Source organism: Myotis yumanensis, unplaced genomic scaffold (genome assembly GCF_028538775.1).
Source record: "Myotis yumanensis isolate MYYU_CA2020_CCGP unplaced genomic scaffold, mMyoYum1.0.hap1 SCAF_6, whole genome shotgun sequence".
NCBI lineage: Eukaryota > Metazoa > Chordata > Mammalia > Chiroptera > Vespertilionidae > Myotis > Myotis yumanensis.
The window spans coordinates 19,920,224-19,934,024 of NW_027223757.1; the positions used below are offsets into that span (position 1 = coordinate 19,920,224).

The 13,801-nt window shown below is 41.2% G+C and overlaps 1 protein-coding gene across 2 annotated transcripts in view; it reads left to right on the forward strand.

Moving 5' to 3' along the window:
• TMEM200A (transmembrane protein 200A) overlaps window positions 1-13,801 on the forward strand; it is a 61,910-nt gene that overhangs the window by 23,641 nt on the left and 24,468 nt on the right. The window contains exon 2 of one of the 2 annotated variants that reach the window (XM_070419236.1): window positions 2,348-2,448. The exons of the other annotated variant lie outside the window; for it this stretch is intronic. The gene's annotated coding sequence lies outside the window, so the exon portion shown is untranslated. The remainder of the gene's footprint in view (window positions 1-2,347; window positions 2,449-13,801) is intronic. 2 annotated transcript variants of the gene reach the window in all.

Here is a 13,801-nt window from a genome sequence, read left to right on the forward strand (position 1 = left end):
GAAGGTAAGCAAACATATTAAGAACAGTATGCTATATACGCCAGGTTCCTTGAAACATGCTGTGCAGATGTTTCTTCCCTGCAGTGACTGTGTCAAGCAGCAAGGATGGACCGGCTTCCGGCAAGTTCTGTTTCTGTTGATGTTATATGTGCGTTCTTGCTTATGTATGTTTTCACATATGTGTATCATTCTATGGTATAAATTTACATATCCCTATTTTTTTCTATTTCTGATAAGGTGATTATTATTTTAGTGAGTGACATAATTAGGTTATCATGCTTTCTCAATCTTGATACCAGAAACAATGACTATATATTGTAAGTATATGTTTAATTTTTAAATAATTATGGTATTTTAAAAATTACATGCATCACTCAATTATAAACACTAAAATTACCAAGACTGGAAAAAGAAAGCATTTGAAAATCCTTCCTTAAAGCATACTTATTGCAGTGTATGTGAATTACATCATCAGTGGTTGCTGATAAAACCATTTAACTCATGGCATTAGGCTTTAAGTGGCAATTACTTTAACACTAATCATTAAGTTCACGGGGAAGGCAAGCAGACTTATTATTTAAAAAAAAAACGACTTCATCATTCATCTGATAAAGATGTATTGAATATAAATATAAAATACATTTTATGTAAAATATAAAATAATTACATATAAAATGCTATATATCCTAGCTCCATTATCTTTTAATAATTGATAGGTCAATGATATTTTCATTGCCTGTCAACTAATTAGAACCTTAGAATATAATTTTAGATTAGAACAATGGGTTCTTGGATTGAGGTAGACTATAGAAGATCTAAGATAATCCTCTGATTTTACATATGAGGAGATAAAGGTTTAGAATTGGACTCAATCATACAGCAAGGTATTAGTGGAAGCAGGAACCAGACTGGGGTGAGGGATTGTCTCCTAATTCCTAGCCCTGGGCACATTCCACTGTAGTGCACCGTCCTGAATACCAAGTGTAGCTTTTGAGAAGCACAGGCAAGGTGCATGCTGGGAATAATGACAGGGAGGAGAGCTATTTCAGTGTTTGTACTGTTAGGGGAAGAGTGAGGCATGAGCCGCAGGAAAGTACTAAGGAGACCAGGACCTGTAGTTCACCAAGCCAACTCTGAACACGTGGGAGCCCTGTACATGTGTGACCCCTGTACATGTGTGACCATTGAAAGGTGCCTTCTCAAATATAAAGGGTAGGCTGGGTGAGGTAACCAATACCTTGGAACTCAAAGTTCATCTTTCTGCGAAGGAAAATGCCTAACATTTACTAGTGTGAACTCGGTGTACTTTGCTAGGGACTTTGCGCACGTCTTCTCATTTGATTCTCACTGCACTCTATGAGGTAACCATTCTCCATCTAAGAATATCCTAGAAAAGTGAAGCAACTTATCCTTGGTTGCTTACCAAGTAAAGGGTTTGTCTCTGGGGCTCTTGCTCTTTTGACATATGTTGCCTCCCTCAACACACAACTCTATCATCATATAAGAAAAAAACTTGAGAAAACAGATGTTACCAACTTGGAAGTTATGTGGCTCCCAGGGCCCTCCACCAAATAAAAAATTCTGTGATAGGAGGCAAGCAATGATGCAGCTTTTCAGAATTTTGAAAACCATTCATTTTAGATACTGAAGATCAGAAGCCAGATTTTTAAGGCCATCAGTTGATTCTGATGATTCACTGAATTTCAAATTGTCTCAGATTTTTCCAAATTTCTCAGTAAAATTTCCAGGTCATTTGTGCTAAGAAAGGGACATACATGGAAGGCTCCAAGGTCTCACCTCCTGACATGAGCTTCCATTGTTATAATGAAGCTATGGGGTCCTCCACCCACTTCTTTGTTAATATGCGTTATTTACAGTAAGAAGGCTTAGCCATGTGAAAATTGCTAGTAAAAGTTATTCTGCTTTCAAGAGCATTAAGCACTTGTTAGGAATGGCCAGAAATAAATGTTTTGGTTTCCTGGATGTTCTGGGTTAACTAAGAATTACTATAAATGCTTTATCGATTTTTAAAAAGGCATGAAAAATAAAATGTGCAACAGCCTCCTAACTATTTTCAACTATGATTCAATCTTTCTTTGATTACAAAATCTCACAGCCTGATAGACATGGTTATAAATCATACAGTTTTGTTTATTTTATCTCAGTTGTTTGAATCCTGGAGAAACAGGATCTTATTCTACTTCTCCATCTTCTGGTTTTAACAAAAACGTGTTCTGCAGTTGATAACTGCAGCAGCTATAGAGAAAATTTGAACTAGATGACCAAAGCCTTCTATCGTATCATATTGTGTGAATGATACACGCCTTACGTGGGTGCTGTTTTGCAGAGGGAAGGAGCAGCAGGAGAGTGACTTGCGTTCAGAGTAGCTCCACTACTTCCTTTGTGGTCCGTCAGTTCACCTCAGTCAGCGGTTTCTGAATTTACAAGGTGAGACTTGTACTGCCTACTTCATAGGATTGCTCTGAGGTTTAAATGATGTGAAAAGGCTTGACAAGAGTTGATATTCTTTATGCACTTAAAGGTGAGAATCCTGCCTTTTTCATGAATATTTCTCCCCCATGGCATGGGAGGAATGCATTGCATATAGTAGGTGCTTAATAAATGCTGATAACGGATTGGGACTGTGGGAAATAAAATAGTGCCCAGCAAGGAGCAGATGTCCACTAAGATCAGATGTCGGCTCATTGCCTGGCAAATTCCTTGTGGAGTCAGCGCCCAGGTTTGAGAGGTTGTGCTGACTCTCCAAGGCCGCCTTGTGTGTTTGATTCCTCCTCCCGGTCTTTCTCACCTCCCCTTCATTCTAGCAGGAGTTCTCAACCTTCTTGCTGTTTTCAGTCTGGGCCATATAATTCTTTACGTGGGAGCTCCTCCTGTGCATTGCAGGCTGTTTAGTCACAGCTGTAGCTCTACTTACTAGATGTCAGTAACACTGCTCCCCCCAAGTTGTCACAATAAAAAATGTCAACAGACCTGACCTCTTGCCCCCCAGGAACAAAGTTGCCCTCAGTGTGAACCCCTGTTCACAGGTCTTCCAGCTTTGCGATGATGTAATCATCAGTTTGCCTGCGGCCCTTCCCACCAGCCAGCCAGCCCCTAGAGGTGGGTGCTGTGTCTTTCTTTGGGCCAGAGCTCCCCACACATGGTAGAAGTGCAATACATGTGGACAGAGGAAAAGATAATTAATCAGTTACAATAGCTGTGTTGGTCCATTATATGTAAAGGACTTTTGTTTTCTTCTGGACCAAAAGGGCAAGCACTTGCCATAACCTCAAGTCTCTTTCCTGAGGCCATCAATGTCACCACATCCTCAGACTTTTCTGCCCCCTATGCCCTGATCATTATGCAGTGTGTTCACTCTGAGCAGAGCGTGCTCTGAGCCTGGATTCCTGAGACGTTAGGCTTCAAGGTCCAGGCAGATTTTACAGTCACCTCTCTCTCTCTCCCTCTCTCAAACTCTGTAACACCTCCTGCACCCAGGCTCCAACTACCCCCACACCCTGAAGATCCCTAAACATGTGTGTCTAGCGTACAGCCTCCACATTCATTCAAGAATCAGGTTTTCTAGTCCTACAAGAGACCCCCTCTTGTATATTTTATAAGCTCTAGACACTGAAGCCCGGTGTGTATAAACCTGAACTCATTCTCTTCTTTTGCTCCTTGTAAACTTCCTTCGGGATTTTTTGTCCCGGGAATGGTGAGGGCTCGGCAGTGAGTCTTCCTTCACCACTTGATAGCTCAGTGCAGGTTCTTTCCTCCTATTGCTTCACTTTCCCCATCTGTCAGATGGATACTGGTCCCCCAGGATTGTTGTGAAGATTAAATTAGGTAATGTATGTAAGTTAATTAAATGATGCAAGCAAATCACTTAGAAAATAATGCCTGGCCTGCTTAATAAATGGTCAGTGCTGTTACTGTCTAAAACTTGCTTTAGCCCAGGTACCTGAGAGCCATCTCTTACTCCATCCTCACCATTTCCCTGTTCCCACCCACAAAACCCTGCATTTTGTTAACCCTCCCTCCCATTTCAATTCCATGTGGCCCATCTTTATCCATTTCAAGTTCAATGGCTTTAGGGCAGGCTTTGCCCAGATGAGTACAGTAGCCTTTTAACCAGCCTCCAGTTTCTCATTCAGCCTATCTGTCCGTTGCCTTGCTGCAGGGTGGAGCTATTTCTTAGTGTCTCCTTTTGCCTTTTAATGATGGTCAGCCTCTCAAGCATGATGTAGATGGCCTCTGTGACCGCCTCCTGCTTACTTTTCAGTCTCACCATCGATGTTTCCTGACATACTTTAGCAATCAAATCCTGTGCTTTCATGCTTTTGTACAGGCTGCTACCTCTTCCTTGTTTTTCTTCTCTTGTCTTTGTTGGGTGAGCATCTATTCATCTTTAAGACAAAGCTCCATCGTTTCTTTATCTTAGAAGCAGTACTTGGCCACGCTTCATTGAAGTCATTGCTCCACTGTGTGATTGTCCTCTTACCACGTAACGCTGTGTATATGTATCTCATAGCACTTACCATGCATAACTTTTGTTTCTTGATTGCATCCCCCACTAAATTGTGATTTTTTTTAATGTTTGTATTCATTTTGGTTTCTATATGAGTGGCTCATTTCTTAGCACATAGTAGGTGTCTGATAACCATTCATTGCTGAATAAAGCTAGGGTTTCATAAGGTTGAGTTAGGCAGCATAGACTGACAAAATTGTAGGAAAAAATTGAATCAGAATAAGTTGACAGAATACCAAGGTTCTGGGTGTTAAGGCCTCCTTTTATTGGCCCTGACTTTAAGGAACTTTGATATCACAAGGGAAAAACACCAGAGGAAAAATAAAGCAATTCTTACAATAGAGGGCTATTTAAAAATGTGTGTACTTTGTGTCATGGCATTAGAGACAAAGTAATTTTTCAAGTGGAGGTACGTCATTACTTGGGGGTCAGAAATGATCAGGTCAAACCTCAGAGGCAAATGTGCAGTGGGCAGATGTTTTACATCACTTTCAAGCCTTCAGTGTCTATAACAGTATCGTGTGAGGGCTAGATCAAAGATCGCTTTCAATAGCCCAGACAGTTTTGGGCTCACATGGCCTCAACCACAAAAGGTGCCAGTGTTCTGTCATTTTCTGCCTTAGCGTTATTAGATTAGTTTGCTGCTAAAAGCCATAGTGTCAGGAGTCCTTTTTTCAGTAAGATTATTTTCAGGCATTTCATGTGAATCAGGGAAACACGGTGTCTACTTTCTCGGCACTGAGGAGATGACCCAAACATCATTTAGTGACATCACTAACCATTTTGACTTAGGACTTTTTGAAAGGAACTGTATTGGTCTCCTTGGTCCAGGGAGCATGTTTCTACATTGCCTGAATATGTGCTTTTACAGATTCCGTTTGAAAAATCTCGCACTGCATTTTGTCTTTTGGAATATCATCTCTTCTTCTGAGAAAGGACTCCCATCCTTGATCTTACAAATTGAGTAGCGCACATGGCTCTTCAATTAGAGTCATAAGTGAGTTTCGTTCCCATTATTTGTACACTGCTTTGTGGTTGAGGTGAAATAGCAATACATCACATCCCTGGTTGTAGTTAGTGATTCAATAAACTGAACTTGAGAGTCAGTTGTTAGGGTTTGAAGTCAGTATTTGTCCATTTCTCACAAACCTTCCACCAGCCCCGGAAGATTTGGCCCTTGGCTGCTCTGTATCCAAGGAGCCACCACCGTTGTGCTAAACTCAGGCTGGAGTCTGTAAGCCTGGTCCTGCGTAAAGGAAAATGCGGGACTGATATGCAAGAAGGAATTTTGATCAAGGCGTGGTATGGTTCTGCTGGGTGCACCTGTCATGTTGAAATTCCCTTCCATTCCCACAGAAGGGAATACTTCTGCCCGCAGGTTCCTGCCAGGAACTGGAATGAATCCCCGCAAGTACGCAGAGAGGCAGGGGTGGCAGAGCTCTCTCCCCTCCCCAGGCTGCCCTGCTTCTGGCAACGGGTTGGGGATCTGCAGGGACGCCCCGCCTCTGCACAGTCTGCTCTGGGAGGTGGGGGATTCCTCTGACTTCCAATTACCAGTTTCTTTACACGTGGGAGGACATCTTTTGGCACATTTTATCCTCTCCTCTTCATGTCTGGCTGACAGCGCCCTTGCTAATTTATTTTTTGACATCCTTTCTGCATTTGTTAAGATGTCAACCGTAGATACAAAGCATCGGAGTGAAGGTTGAATTTACATTCTGGAGCTTTGGGTAGGTCTGAGGTATTAGAAGCCTTCTCTCTGCAATAGAGGTTACAGCACTGGGTAAATAGAGGAGAGTGGGTGTGATTTACTTGCCTCCTTGCAGAAGTCTCAATACCTTTCAGTGAACAGTGAATTACAGAATCTCAAACTTGGAAGTGGGTAGGGATTTGAAAGTCCATGTGATCTATTGCCCTCATTTTCCAGCTGGGGAAATGGAGGCTGGGAGCACTTAAGTGACTCAAAGGCCACCCAGCTGGTGGGTGCTGGAGCCTATGCCAGAATTCTGCTCTCTCTATGTCCTGTGTTCCTCTCACGTTATCGCAATGCTTTGAAAGTGGTAGGCATTCAGTCAATTCTATTAGGGATCTCAAATATCTATTTTCATAGTGCTTTCTGCCCATAGGATGGAAAAAAGAACCTCTTTCCTTTCCCCTTCAAAAAAAGTCTGATAGCTACAAGCCATACTGCATGGATTGGCCCAAATTCTTGCAGCTAGATTGACTTGCTGGGAAAGGGGTCACTCCAGTCGTTTTCTCTCTCTCACGTGGTTGGAACCGTGGTTGAGATGCCAGCCCGCTGAAAAGTGTCAAAATCCATCCGTACTGTTGGAGGCTGTGGAGAGGCCGTTCCCATCGCCTGCCCTGGATGGTCTGTTCTGTTACACCATCTGAAACACGAACAGCAGACCTGGGAAGGCATTCTCGGGAAGAGCTGGTCTCACCAGTTATGCCCTCAGAGGGGATGATTACATAAACAACGAATTTGAACGAAAGGATAGTAGCTCAGAAAAAATGTCAGGTTCTGGTTGAGAATGATAAGTGCTCAATTAATTTTTAAAAAGCTCTTATTTAAACTGGTATTAGGAAGTGATTTTTTTTTTTAAATAAAAGGTTAATGGTTTGGGTTTCTGCTCATAACAGTTTTTTAATTTTTCAATTGCAGTTGACATTCAATATTATATTAGTTTTCAGATGTGCAGCATAGTGGTTAGGCATTTCTATAACTTATGAAATGATCCCTCCTGATGAGTCTAGTACCCACCTGGCACCATAGTTACTGCAGTATTATTGACTATGTTCTTTATGCTGTATTTTACATCCCTGTGACTATTTTGCAACTGCCAATTTGTACTTCTTAATCTCTTCCCTTTTTTCATCCAACTCCCTAACCCCCTCCCGTCTGGCAACCATCAGTTGGTTCTCTGTGTTTATGAGGTTGTTTCTGTTTTGTCCTAATGATGCTTTTATTTTTATTTTAATATTTTTTATTGGTTTCAGAGAGGAAAGGAGAGGGAAGGAGAGAGAGAAACATCAATGATGAGAGAGAATTATTGATCAGCTACCTCTTGCACACTTCCTACTGGGGATTGAGCCTGCAACCCAGGCATGTGCCCTTGACCGGAATTGAACCCAGGACCCTTCAGTCCGCAGGTTGATGCTCTATTCACTGAGCCAAACCAGCTAGGTCATAACAATTGCTTTTAAATTCACTGGCCAACATCCTGTAGGTGCCACGACTTCTGATCTGTTTTCCACAGGGCCACACTCTCTCTGGGCCACTCCCAGGCGGGGTACCATTGAGGGGCCAATTCTGCCCGATACAGAAGTCATCTTGTGGGCAGGCAGTCTTTGCTTGGGTTTGGGCTGGCAGAGACTTCATCAGAGGCTCACGCATCTTGAGGCTCCTCCTACTCGATTCTTCTTTCTCTCCTTTCCTCTCTCAGGTGCCAACAGTTTATGGTGGTCTGAAGCTTCCTCTGCCTATTTCTGTACCCTACCCCCTTTATCCATCACAGGTGTTTCCCCCAATCATCTCTTATATTTCTAATTCTGTCTGGACATCTGCTTCCCATAGGACATGAACTGACACATGGTGCCTTAAAGTCTATTTTTAAATTTTAGTGTATATTTTTAAGTGGTTATTTATGTCTTACCCTATGAACTAACATGCTTTTCCTTATATAAAATAAACTGTTTTTATGAGGTCAGTGGTAATCTTAACTAAATTAACTCAGGACAGATTGGACCTCTGGGCATACTAAGCCTTTTTACATAAGTTTATCGTTACATCTACCTGGGATCTGGCAGGCTTCTGGAGGACTAGTGCAGAACCGCCAGCCTTGCTTGGTTCTACTTAAGAAATACATCTCATTGTGGCAGGCTTGGCTCAAGTTCAAAGAGTTGATGGATAGGAAATGCTTCAGACAGATAGGGTTTTTTCCCTGTCATTCTTATAAAGTATTTTGATATCTAATGACTAGCAGGTGGTTAGATAAAAAAGGAAGATAATTCGAATCTTTAAAAGCCTGTGGCCTAGCATTTGAGAAGACAGAATTAATTATAGCCAACCATAGTGTGATTTTTAAGGCAGTTTTTCTCTATGGAGTATTGTGCCTTACGCATGAAAGGCACTTCTCTCTCTCTCTTTTTAATAAAAATTCACTGTTTAAGTAAAAACAGTGAATCATGGTGCTGAAGTCGATTGTAATCTTCAAACATCAGAGAAGTATGAAAGTTAGTTTACATAATCTGGCTAATAGCAAACTTGTACACTGCATTTATTTAAAAATAAAATGCTAGGGTGAGAATCATGTTTTTTGAAACTGAGATGAACGTGTTTGAGTTAAGTTGTGGAACTGAGCCTTATCTAATCTCCTGGGCAGACTTCCCCGTGATGAGAGCTCCTTCGTGGGTTCTCTATTACTGGGGATTCCCTGTGTGGCCCAGGATTTAAGGACCAACCTCATGGTTTTGGCTGCACTGCGTTGCTTTCATCTTACACATTAGAATCTGTCCAGTAAGAGACAACGTAAAGGCTGACAAAAATTCAGATGCATTCAAAATCTGTGGAATGGTCAACTGTTAGATGCCTTTCATATTAATGTTCCCATGAAAAACGTTTTAAATGCAAATAACATAATTGTGATTGTGGGCATTTTCTAGTAAGTTTTCATTGAAAGAGAATACACAGTAGTTGCTTAAATGTGAGAAGAACCATGTGAAGAAAAATTTCTCACTTCTGTGAAAGTGTCTAATAGTGCTAGGAAGTCTGTTTAGTAAAAGATTTCATGTAGTATCCTAATTTTATAGTATTTAGAACCTCTGTTTAAACAAAGCTAAACGATAACCAGTGAACATATAAAAAATGATTACTCCAAAAGGCCAAGTGAAAGGTTAAAGAACTTGTGTCACAATTCTGACTACGATTGAATTTGGGGGCATGGCTTCTTATTTAATTAAGAATAAGTTGTTGCCGAAACCGGTTTGGCTCAGTGGATAGAGCGTCGGCTTGCGGACTGAAAGGTCCCAGGTTCGATTCCGGTCAAGGGCATGTACCTGGGTTGCGGGCACATCCCCAGTAGGAGATGTGCAGGAGGCAGCTGATCGATGTTCCTCTCTCATCGATGTTTCTGGCTCTCTCTCTCTCTCCCTTCCTCTCTGTAGAAAATCAATAAAATATATTTAAAAAAAAAAAAGAATAAGTTGTCAGTGTTGCCGTAGCGCTAGGGAAACCACAGTGGATGTATGCTTGGCTGCAATGGGAGGCTGCCTACGTCAAGTGGAAGTTTGGAAAATCAATATGGCCTCTCAGTTGACACTGGAGATTTATTTCAAACCAATAGTTGACTATTCTGCAGTGAGTGGATGGGACACTAAAGCAAATCAGTGCCATTTTTTCAAGTGTTTATTTTTTTAAACTCATGCTTACAGTAAGTTTGTAAGTATAATAAAAAAACCTTTTTCCCCCTAAACCACTTGGAAATAACTTGTCCGTATGATACCCTCACCTTCAAGTACTTTAGTGTGCATTTCTTACACACAAGGACATTCTATGTAACTACAATCCAAGCACCGAGTTCAAGACATTAGTATTGGTACATTACTACCCTCTAATCCTCAGACCTCATTCGAGTTTTCCCAGTTGTCTCAATAATGTCTTCGGGAATAAAAGGATCTAGTTCAGAATCGTGTGTTGGATTCAGGGGTCACATCTCATCAGTTTCCTTCAGGCTGGAGTGTTTCCTCCGTCTTTCCTAGACTCCCCTGCTCTTGAAAGGCCAGCTATTGTAGGGTGTCTCCCAGTGCGGTTTTAGTGGATGCTTTTTGTTGTTAGATTCAGGTTTGGCAGGAGTTTCACAGAAGTAGTAGGAAAATAACTTTTCCTCTACCTTCTTTGGTTTAGTGTTTGGAGGTCTACAAATTAAACTGACAAAAGACAGATTAGCAAGAGGAAAGAAAAACACTTAATTATGTATGCACATGAGTTCACAAAGAAATATGATTCGAAGAAGCACCTAGGGTTTGGGGTTTATATAACATCTTAATAGGGAATGGGGAAGGATCAGCCAGAGGAGCACTTCTTGGAGAACAAATGACTTCTTAGAAGCAAAGGGGGCAGAGGGAGGTGGGGCGGGGGGGGAGAGAAGGGCGCTATGGAAGAACAAATGATTTTTAGGAAAGATAGACGGGAGATATGATAGTTTTGTGACAGTATCTATTTAGGTGTGGTACCAACTTCTGAGTTGTTCCCGGGTTGGGATTTATGACAGTTAAATTTTTTTTTTTTACTTCTTTTGGGAGGTTCTGCGTTTAGGCAAATAAGAGATTTCAGGAACTCAAATGCCTTTGGCTTAAAACAGTTTTTATGCCACAGTAGCTTATTCTGGGTCCCTCCGTGGTACCGTATTCTCATTGTGTCATTTAGTGCTTGAGGTCAGCTCCTCTCGTGATGATGATGATCACTTTGATCACTTGATTAGGGGTGTTTGCCACTATCAAGTTTCAGATAGATTTCCATTTTTAACTAATGAGTATTTTGTGAGGGGGTGCTTTGAATTTATACAAAGTATCTTATCCCTTCTTAAACATTCAACTTATTCATTTGTTAATTTATATTATTATGGTCTCATTTTTAATGGGTCGTAATCTGTTACTGTCATTTATTTTGATGCTTAATTGTCCCATAATTGACAAGTGGCAGATTTAAGCAGGCTTCTATGTCCTTTTGATAACCCCTATTATTCTCTGAGCATTTACTTGCCTTTTTTTGGGCGGTGGGGGGGGAGGGTTGTTCTAAAATCATTTTATACTTTCCCTGCCCTAACTCTAAAATTAGCCATTTCTCCCAGATGCCCTGATTCCTTTTAGTGGAGAGTGGTATTTAGAAACCAAGATCTGGAAGATAGATGTGCTCATTGCTCTCCAGGTATCCTACAGAGACCATCTCAGTAGGTAAGCAGCCTCTTATCACTGCTGCCCTCATCCCACCCCATGGGAACTCTCTGTTCAGTGTTAGTGCCCTGATTCCCTGCTCTGGCCTACTGTGCAATACCATTCCTTCCTCATGCTGCTGAGGTGTCAACACCCATGTCAGGCCTCCTCACATCTCCCAGAGGAGTCCTGTCACACCTGGCCCAGGCTCTGACACCCTGTGCTGGACCACAGCCCCATATGGAAATATCTCTTGCTCTAGTTGGGCTCTGAGACTCAGTGGCTGGGCATCCCCACTCTCTCCCTGTGGGGATGCCTTCTTTGCTTTGCTCGATATTTAACATCCTGACTGGGGCTGCCATCTTTCTAAGTGAACATCTTCCTCATGCCTACCAAGTTCTGACATCCCATTCTCCGGACCATGGCTCCCTTCCTCCTGCGTGGATTTCTACCTTGCTTAAATGGCTTTAGAATGAATTATTCATGAAGGGGAATGGGGCTTGATGCCATTTTAAAATGTTGATTTAGAAGTTACCTAATCACTTCCTAAACTCAAAAGGTCTGTGGTCAGATTTTTCCACCAAGATTCTGGAACATATAATTGAAAAGTGATTGCTTAAGTCTCCTCATGCCAGTTTATTTTTCATGTGAAGATACATATTTTAATAAGGCAACGCTTTGATGTTTAATTGATTCTGCATTCAATGAGAAACAAATACATATTTGTAGCATGTCTTCTCCGAAATAGACATATGCTCTGAATACTCTGCAGAGGATTTTGTATCTAAAGAAATCCACGATGAAAACTTTTAAATCAAGTACCAGCAGGTCCCTATTTACATTCCATCAGATCTGTGGTCTTTTAAATCAAACAAAGGGTCAAAGGTACTTCTCCTTCTACACGTGAGGATGTATACTGATGACCCCAGATCTGGACCCTGGAATTGCCTGTAGAGTCCTCTACTTTGGACTGCCTGTTTGTCTCAATTGTGCCACAACTTTGTCATGGAGATGCTTGTGAAATATCAAAATGGACATGTCAAGTAGGCATCCCCCGGGCTTCATGCTCCTGTAGCCAGTGCCTTTGTGACATCTTTATTTTGATGTCTCACAGGCTTCTCACACTGAGCATGCCCACACCTGAACTATTGATTTCCCAACACTGCCTTCCCAGCACAGATTTTCTTCCCAGTCTTCCCTATCCCAGTGAATGACACAGCCATTCTTGTAGCTAGGGATCTGGAAATCTCCTTGGTTCTTCTCCTTTATCCCTTACGTAGAATAGATCAGTGCATTCTGTGGTCTGTTCTGTTCTTTTCAGCACCTCCTGTCCCGGTCCTAATCCTATCCACCAACATCTCTTACCTGGTCTCCTTACTCCATCCCTGTTACCTGGGGATTTATTATCCTCACAACTGCCAGAGTGATGACTGCACGTAGGATCATGTCACTAACCTGCTTAAAAGCACTTCACCAATCCCACAGTTCTGTGTACAGCTGCATGAGCAGCCCGTCCATTCCTGCTGTCTCATCTTGTGCTGGTCACCCCTCACCATGCCCCAAGCACTTGGCCTTGTCCCTGTCCCTGGAATATATCAGTTTTGCTACCTGAGAGCTTTTGAACATCATTCGCCTAAAATATCATAAACTTTCCTATTCCAAGTAGAACCTTTAATCTTCACATGAGAGCCTAATGCTTACTAATGAGTGTGATTTGGGGATTAATTTCTGTCTTCTTACAATATTATTTATTTTGTACTTGAAGGAGAATTTCAATGGCAATTAGTATGCAATAGTTGTTAAACTTAATTTACTATTAAGAAAACAACAGTCTGCTTCCGACTGCTTCTAAAATAAACATCTTAATAAAAATCAATGTAATTGTAACATTTAAAATATAAATTGGAAAAACCCCACAGTGTTTATAAAATATTCAGTATTTGAAACCTGAAATAAAATGGAATTCAAAGTATTATTGTTATCAATTTATTACTAGTTTAATTTTCACAAGACTCATTTCAGTAAAGATGAAAAATTTATATTAATGGTGTTTGTAAATACTATAATAATGCATTATATGTTCATAACAGCTCAGTGTACAAGCATGTGTGCATGCATTGTCTCTCTTGAATTTCCAATCTCATGAGCATACAGAAGTAACTTGTGTAGGAGCGTCTCTTGGCCAAGACTCCACCTTCATTCAGTAAAATTTGTTTGAAAATATACTATTCATCAAGCACCATACTATGAATTTATAAACAAAATGTTCTCTTAGAGCTCATGATCTAATGGAGGAGACACATAACAAACAAATAAGCCAGCAAATACAAATAAAGGTTG